The sequence below is a fragment of the Nicotiana sylvestris genome, chromosome 1, assembly GCF_000393655.2.
Source record: "Nicotiana sylvestris chromosome 1, ASM39365v2, whole genome shotgun sequence".
Lineage (NCBI taxonomy): Eukaryota > Viridiplantae > Streptophyta > Magnoliopsida > Solanales > Solanaceae > Nicotiana > Nicotiana sylvestris.
Genome location: NC_091057.1, coordinates 71226509 through 71236095, shown reverse-complemented (window position 1 = coordinate 71236095; position 9587 = coordinate 71226509). Strand labels below are relative to the sequence as shown.

Below are 9587 nucleotides of genomic sequence, written 5' to 3'. Positions count from 1 at the left end.
TCTTGTTTTATTGTTTATCATTTATGATTATTTCTTGAATTTGTCTCATAATCTTGTTTAAAGTTTAATATAGGAATTGTTGGTTGTAATGTTGTTAGAGTTGATTTTAAGTTCAATATTATTGAATTTAGAAATCTAAATATACTTGTTTGTTGTTGTTGAATCTGAAAATAGGTTTGTTGCTAAAAATATTGTTCAATCAAATTTTAGTTGTTCTTTGTTGTGAAATCATGTTCATGTGATTTGTTGTTGAAATATTGAAGAAATCATGTTCATGTGATTTGTTGTTTAAACATTGTTAGAAATTGATCATATTGTCTATATTTTGGTTAAGTTTGATTAATTGATTGTTATAGCTGATGGGGTAGTTTGGTAATTTGTAGTACGTTCGGTGGTAAAATAGTAATTTGCAATAAGGTCGGAGGGGTAGTTTAGAAATTGTACATTTTGTAATTTTTTTATATGAAGCATGGGGGACAAAATGTAATGGGGTGGGTTATGATATAGTTGTTTAATATAAAGGGGGGACAAGACAAAATTTAGTGGGAGGAATCTTGTATTTGTTTAATGAAGCATGGGGGACAAAATATAATGGGGTGGTGATGATATATTTATTTAATGTAATGGGGATGAGTGAGAAGATAATGGGTTTGGTAGAGAAAATGGGTTGATTTTAATTGATTAAAAGATTTATGGGATGAGATATATATAGAAGTCTTGAAACTGATTTAGAGGACACACAGAAAAGAAGAGAACAGACAGATAGAGAGAATACAGAAATAAGAGAAAGAGAACAGAAATAGAGAGAAAAAAAGGGTTGAACATTTAGGAGTAAGAAAAATTCCGAAAAATATTTAAGCTTTCAAATAAAAAAAAACTAAAAAAAATCTTCTGCTTTCTTTATTGTTTGAAATCAATATTAATTGTTGTTGTTTGATTCAAAGCTTGAAGCTTTTGTTTTTGGGATTACTGCTCTACTGGTTTGCCAACTCTTTTCCTGGGTTGTTACTGTTGCTGGGCTGTTGTTGCTGGGAAGTACTGTTATTACTGTTGCTGATTCTCATCTTCATTTTCTTTTGCTTCCAATATCAGGTACATATCTGTAAACTCATGTCATGAAAAGCTTCAACATGGCAAGTAAATGAAGTTTGGAATTATAAGGATGTCTTCTACTCATTTAAATTTTATTAGTTTAAGTTTCAGTTTTGTTTTAGTTGGTTAATATAGTATTATACTTGACATGATAAACTGTTAACTAATTAACCTTATGGAGTAGTAAATTCCACGATAATATTATATGTTTTGAGGACTAGTGATGACATTTACTGTTTGAATTGTTGAGATAGGGAACATGGCAGAAAGTTGGCCATTAATTATATTTTGTGATACTGTTGGTTAAGCGTAGGATAGTATGGAAATACCAAGAAACTACATTACTAGCATATCTCGTCCAATATTTGATTTTGTTCAAAGCTAGATGATTGTTAGTTGTATTTTGATCACATATGGCGCAATAATAGTTATGTGTATAATCAATAGTTGAAAGGTGAATTGATATAATCTGTTACGATTACAATGTTGGAATATTGCGAACAGTTCATGATGTATGTTTGCGTTATATGTGATGTCGTCTTATTAAATCAATTGGTAGATTAGTTCTTTTTCTTAAAATGGCCATAGTTATTTTGAGAGTGCGATCAACTCAATTCTAAAAAAAACAAAGTATAAAAATAATGTCAATATTTTTTACAAAATATAGAGTTAGTGTTTGCAAATATTCGCATAGGCCGAGAATAAGAATTGGTTTGATTATATTTATCCTAAATTCAATCATCGTGAGCAAATTAACCAAATAATTATACATTTGGATTAAAAACAAGTGGTGTAGAAGAAGATTGGATTTATAAATTGCAACATTTTAAGAATGTATAAATAGCATTCGCTACAAATAGAATAATGCAAATTCTTCGAAAAAAAATATTAGTTTGTTTATCCGTTTAAATCTTTCCGAATTTTGCGTGTAATTCACTTTTTATACTAATACCATATTAACTAATAAAATGGTAAGTGTAGCCGCACGTTATTTATTCTTTATCATTAATTTCTTAAATTTGAATAACCTTTAAGAGACATAACCCATACGTGTAAAATATAACTCGCGGTCAACGCCTAATAAATTTTGAATTCTTTTTCAAGAAATTTGGTGGCATCCCATTCGGTGATTCTCCATGACTCTCACAGTTAAAAATAGATGGATGCAATAAACATTTGTAGAGAATTTATATTACCATCAAGAATATTTGCATAATTAGGGATGCGTTCGCGTGACTTGATTATACTTCTAAAGGCAATTCAGATTATGCGTTCGCGCAACTTCGAGCAAATTTTTAATAAAAGGGGTTCCTCGGAGGATGTTAAAATAATTTCATATAACCCGAGATGTGCAGTTCACTATTTAATAATACAAGGGTGATGATGTTCTTAATTTTATTTCGAACATATTTTTTTTATAACAAAAATATAAAAATATTATCAATCTTATTGTGTACACGTATGCGTGACACGATTCTCTACGTTTATAAAAAATATATAATACGCATATACGTGCGCGTGATTCGTTTCAAAGAAGGGTCTATAATTATAAACAATCTAAGGCAGTAACGAAATCAGGCAACAAGAAAAAATATATTTAGTAAATCGAGATAATTAAGCCAAGTATAAAAATGGTTAAGCGACCGTGCTAGAACCACAGAATTCGGGAATGCCTAACACTTTCTCCCGGGTTAACAGAATTCCTTACTCAGGATTTCTGGTTCGCAGAATGACAAACAGAGTCATATTCTCCTCGATTCAGGGATTAAAACTGGTGACTTGGGACGCCTTAAAATTCCCAGGTGGCGACTCTGAAACAAACAAATAAATCTCATTTCGACTGTCCTTTAATTGGAGAAAACTCTCTTGTCCTCTCGCGGGGGCGGAAAGAGGAGGTGTGACACCCGGCAAGTCTGCAGGAAACACATCCGGAAAGTCTTGCACTACCGAAACAAAATCAATAGTAGGAGTATCAACACCAACATCCCTCACAAAAGCCAAAAATAACAAACACCCCTTCCCAACCATCTGTTGGGCCTTCAGATATGAAATCACCACAATGGGAACATAGTCTAGATAACATCTCCATTCAATCCTAGGTAAACCCAGCATCGCCAATGCCATGGTCTTAGTGTGACAATCTAGAATAGAATGGCATGGAGACAACCAATCCATAGCCAGAATCACGTCAAATCAACCATACTAAGTAATAAGAGATCAAACCTAATCTCCAATCCTCCAATAGTCACCGAGGCCTAGATACATGAACAGGAGAAACTAAGGACTCACGGGGCATATCCAAATAACGAGCAAAATATGATGATACATACAAATAAGTGAAACCAGGTCAAATAATATAGAAGCACCCCTGTGGCATACTGAGACAATACATGTGATTACTGCGTCTGAAGTAATAGCCTCTGTCCTGGCAGGGAAATCATAGCATCGAGCCTAGCCGCTACCTGATCGGCCTCCCCTTCTAGAGCGACCTCTGACAGCTTGAGCTCTACCTCGAGTTGGCTGAGTAGGTGATGAAGTAACTGGTGCGGAAGTCATACCTTGACCCATCTGTTGAACTAGACCTCCATAGCAGCAGGGACACTACCTCCACACATGTCCAAACTCCCCGCACTCGAAGCAACTCCCTAATAGAGGTGGGGACTGAATTGGACCCCGAGAACCAGAATAACTACTAGAAGAGCCTGGTGCAGATGAACTATGAATTGATGGAGCATGACATAAACTCTCAGCTGGAAGGGCACTGAGAGATGATTGACCCGAACGAGCACTATATGAACCATGGCTAGTTGATGTACTACGATGAACCGGTCGAGCCATCTGAGCGGGCTATAAGGACAATCCCTACACTGGTAGGACTGCCCTTAAGACGAAACACCGCGGAAACCACCCAAACCATGAGGCCTCTTGGACTCTCTCTCCTCACGCTTCTGACTACAGACCTGCTCTAGCCTTTTAGCAATATTGACCACCTCATCGAACCTAGCACCTTATGCAATCTCCTGAGTCACAACAAAGTGTAGTGCATAGTTGAGGACATCAATGAACCTCATAAGCCTCTCCCTCTCTGTGGGAACTAACTAGATCGTGTGATGAGCCAACTCTGAAAATCTCATATCATAGTGGGTCACAAACATACCATCCTGGCGTAGCTACTCAAACTGCCTACATAGCTCCTCCATGCGGGTCGGTGGTACAAACTATTCCAAGAAGAAAATGGAGAACTCGTGCCATATAAGTAGTGCAACACTAACTGGACTTCGTTGCTCATAGCCTCCCACCATATGAAGGTTGCCCCCAACAACTGAAAAGTAGTAAATGAGACCCCACTAGTATCCAGAATACCCGCCGTGCAAAGAATCCGATGTCACCTGTCCAAGAAGTCCTAATCATCCTCTAACTCATCCCCATTGAATGATGGAGGCTTGAGCCTCCCAAACCTCTCTGGTATCTTCTGCTCCCTGTCACTCATCGGTGGACCCACTTAGGCTTGAGTAGCTATAGGTAGTTGGGCTGGTAGTACCCCCGGTGTTTGAAGTCCCTACACCACCTGCTCTGGAGTACGGGCGTCGCGAGTTTGAGCACCTCCCCCAGCCTGAGAAGTGGTTGGTGCTGCTCTAGCTGTTGTACGAGCTGTACCTCGGCCTCTACTGCAGCCCCGACCTCTTGTGGCCCTAGCTAGTGGTACTAGTGGCTATCCGCCCGGTCCGGTAGCACATGTCCTCACCATCTATGAGAGACTAGAATAACAAAAAGTTTAGTTTCTGGAATTAAGAAATTCCCACGATAAGAATACCAGAAAGTGAAGTTTTCCAAATGGTTCGGCAGGCTCTCAAAGATAAGTACAGACGTCTCTGTACCGATCCGCAAGACTCTACTAACCCTGCTCATAATTCGTGATACCTATGTAACCTAGGCTCTGATACTAACTTGTCAGGACCCAAAATCTCACATGTCGTGATGGTGTCTATCGCATTACTAGGCAAGCCGGCAATTCACAAATAACCACACAACTTTCAAGATAAAACATACTGAAATAAGCTTAAATAGTGAAAATCTCATAAATAACTTGTAAGAAAATATCGCGACTCAATACAAAATCTCCCAAAAATCGTTATCACTAAGTACATGAGCATTTATCTCACAATACAATCTAACTGTTAAAACAACTGTCTAGAAATATAGAATAGTACAAATGAATTGAAAAGAAGGAGAGTTGAGGTCTGCGGATGCCAAGGCAGCTACCTCAATAGTCTCCAAATAGATAAAACTCCAAAGCTATCAACCACTGTGCCCAGAAGTACTTGAATCTGCACACGAAGTGAAGAGTATAGTATATGTACAACCAACACAATGTACTCAATAAGTAACAAGACTAACCTTAGACTGAAAGCAGTGACGAGCTCAAACAGGTACAGTCCAAATACAGATTTTAAATGTACAAAAATATAGACAAGCTTTCAAGTTTAACAATATAAGTTCAACACGGATAAAATATTGCCAAGTGTGATTGATATGAGGAATGATACATCAATATATCTACATGTTAATTATGCATGCCAATTGTAATGCAACACAGTGATAAAGTCATATGCATACTCTCGGAGTATTTAATCTCACTCAGCATGCTCAATCACTCAGTCTTCCCAGTCACTCAGTCCTCCCACTCACTCAGAACTCCTAGTCACTCAGTACTCCCAATCGCTTGGTACTCGCACTTAGTAGGTACTTGCGCTTACTGCTGGTTTGTCAGACTCCGGAAGGGCGGATCCTACCCAAGAGCTAATATATAAGCCAATCATGGTTTGAATCAAAAAAGCATGTTGCGGCATGCAGCCCGATCCTATAAATATCACTCACAATCAGGCCCTCGGTCTCACTCAGTCATCAATCTCTCTAGTCTCTTGGGCTCACAAAATCTCATAACAATCAGCCCAAACAATGATAATATGGTGCAACAATAATGACAATAGAGATTGAGATATGATATATAAAGGATAGATGTGACTGAGTGCATGATTGCAAATTAGTAAATAATTCAACAACAAAGTGACCTCTGTAGGTCCAACAGTACCAACATATAGTCTAAATATGATTTCTAACATGAATCACAGCTTGATTTCTCTAACACATGGAAATTACATGAATAATAACAAGATTAGATGACTAAAAAGTTCTACGAAATCAACCGAGTTACAATAACTACAGTGCACGCCCGTCACCTAGTATGTGCGTCACCTCAATACCGACCACATAACACATATTTCAGGGATTCATACCCTCAGAACCAAGTTTGGAAGTGTAACTTACCTCAACTCGTATAAATCTCTATTCCAACATGCCCTTACCTCGCAAATCGACATCCGAACGACTCAAATCTAGCCACAAACAACTCGATACAATCAACAAAAGCTATAGAAATCAATTTCATATGATAAAGCTAAGTTCTTTAACAAAAGTTAAAAAGTCAACTAAAAAGTCAACCCTTAGCCCATGTCTCGGAATCCAACAAAAGTTACAAAATATGAACACCCATTCAATAACGAGTCCAGTCATATCAAAATTACCCAATTCTGACATCAAATCGTCACTCAAATCTCCAATTATTACTCTCCAATACATGGGTAAAAAAATCCTAAATTTTCACCTCAAAAATACCAAATCTATGGGGGGAAATTCAATATATTCAATATTAATAGATCAAAACGACCAAAAGTTGCATACTTTGTGAAATCTAGTGAAAACGACCAAAAGTTGCATACTTTGTGAAATCTAGTGAAAACTCCTTCAAAAATTGCCTCAATCCGAGCTCCCAAAGTTCAAAAATGAAGAAATTACTCCAACCCTCGTTTATATAACTTCTGCCAGCGAAACCGTACATATGGCGAAGAATTTTTCATCTGCGAAACTGCTTATGCAGGTGCACGTCCACTTCCGCAAAGAACACTAGACACCAGACCAGTCGCACCTACAGTCCCCTCCTCGCCCTTGCAGGATCGCTCCTGCGCAAACCACTCCGCTTCTGCGGACCTTCCCTACAAGTCATTTTTCTGCTTCAATGACCTCCTTTCCGCATCTGCGGCCTCGCAGGTACGGCCAAAACCTCGCACTTGCGCATCCCCTCAACCCAGCAAAATTCTGCACCTGCTATGCCAGACACGCCTATGCGACCAAATCCTTCGCAGGTGCGATCGCACCAAACTTGGTGCACTTCAGAAATTCCTCAAGTCCAAACTCATTCCGATTTCCATCTGAATCATCCTCGAGGCCTCCGGGACCCCATCCAAACATACCAACCCATCATAAACATCGTATGAACTTAGTCGAGGCCTCATATCATATCAAACAATAAGAAAAATATGAATCTCAACCCAAGACATATAACAACAAATGAACATAGAATAAGCAATAAATGGGGGGAATGAAGCTATAATACTCAAAACGACCAGTCGGATCGTTACAACTTGAAATATTAATAATTTAAGAACTTGCAAGCAATTCAATGATCATGAGGGAATTGAGAGAGAATTAGAGTAGAAGAAGAGAGAAAGTTGTGAGAAAAAATAAAGAAGAGGGGAGCTACTTATAGTTCTTAAAAGGATAAAAATATAACTTATCAATTATTAGGGGTTGAGAGGCAATTTTATTAAGGGGATAGGCCGAAACGGCTAAAAGTAAAAAAAATAATCGTTGCTCAATGGTCATTTTTTATTTTGGCTGTTGGCAATGCTCAAAATTTTAAAAAAACTTATAACTTATATCGGGCTGGAACATGGTTAAAACCCTTAAACTGGTTACCAGGCTAGTCGGGTTCCGATGCACCGGTAGTCAAAAAAGGCTCGACCCCGTCCGATACAACCCCCTACCCTAGACAACCCATCCCACCTCTTACCGGACCGGGCTGAACCGGGTCGAACGAGGTTGTTAGTGGGTCGATCCGACTCGACTCGATTAACACCTTTATCTACTGGTCTCTGAGCCAAGAGGTTACTTCTCACATTGTTGTAGCTTCATTTAACCCCATAAAACATTGCAAGAGACGTGATTTTAGATGTTTAACATATGGTCTAGACTCTTCGTAACTACAGGAAAGTAGGGGAGCCAGCACATCTTGTTCATCCCATAAACCCTTCATCTTCGACTAATAGCTAGTTGCAGAGTCTTTACCTTGTTGCAAGGTTGCAATTTCTTTCCAGAGATGATAAAATCTCGTCAAGTTCGATGTATCAAACCTCTCCTTAAAATCTCTCCAAACCTTCTTCGCATTTGAAGCATACACAATGCATCAATTCATTCGAAACAGAGCTTTTAATCACTACTAGAAATTCGCTATTTTTCGACTACCAAAATAGTCGAACAGTAGTCGAAAAAGCGCCTATTTCAATTACTTTCCTACCAATTTACAATATTCGGAAAATGGTACGTCAGAAAACACTTTTCGACTACTGTAGTCGGAAAGTTTATTCTGCCAAAAATTTGAAAAGTGAGCTATTTTCTGACAAAAGTAGTCAGAAATTCAATAAAACAACTAAATATTTTAGAAAAAATATTTTCGACTACTGTAGTCGAAAATATTGTATAATAAATAATAATTATTTATTAATTATTTTTATTTATTTTCCGACCACAGTAGTCGGAATGTTGAATTTATTGAAATTTTCATTAACTGTTTCGACTACTGTAGTCGGAGAAATCATTATTTCTCGGCACATTTTCGGACCACAGTAGTTGAAAAAACTGGGTTGATTTTTTCCGTTTTATTGGCACACCACTTGCCAAATGACCGATCAATAAACAACCAATTCAACCAACCAATCTATATTAAGAGCATAATTCTCTGGCTTAAGAGCACAACCAATTCAACCAACCAATACGAAGTCTTCTCCCTGAGCTGCAATAAGATTTTGCCTTCCTCCTTTATATTTAAAGAGAATAAAAATCCGAAACATCAGTAAATTTTATCACAAACCATCATCCCAATCACTGAACTATACATTAATCCCAAGCCGCCAAAGAAATTTTTATATCTAGAAAACGAAACTCTAGGTTGTCTTAGCCGAAGAAATAAACAGAGAGAGGGAGAACTTACCGTTGGAAATAGCAGCTAACTTAAGGGGTTGCCGCCGCTGAGGGGGAGATTGTGTAGAGAGGGGAGAGAGAGAAACTGAATAATATGGGACAATATATAATTAGATCTCTTTATTGTCCGACTACGATAGTCGAACATTAAATTTTTTACTCCCTCCGTTCTAATTTATGTGAACCTGTTTAACTGGGCACGGAGTTTAAGAAAAAAATGAATACTTTTGAAATTTGTGTTCCTAAACAAGTTCAAATGGGGCCCGGAATATTTGTGTGATTATAAAAGTTTCTCATTAAAGGTAGAGTTGTAACTTTAAGCTAAATTGTTACCAAATTTAGAAAGGATTCATTCTTTTTGGAACGGACCAAAGGAAATAGGTTCACATAAACTAACG

The 9587-nt window shown here is 37.8% G+C and overlaps 1 long non-coding RNA gene across 1 annotated transcript; it reads right to left on the bottom strand.

The window, feature by feature from the left end:
* Window positions 1–5157: 5157 nt before the first annotated feature.
* Window positions 5158–9283, bottom strand: LOC104248416 (uncharacterized). The gene is made up of 3 exons (XR_716444.2): window positions 9200–9283; window positions 6421–6488; window positions 5158–5420 (listed from the first exon to the last, which is right to left on the bottom strand). It is a non-coding gene; the product is annotated as an uncharacterized lncRNA (long non-coding RNA).
* Between the last annotated feature and the right edge of the window lie 304 nt (window positions 9284–9587).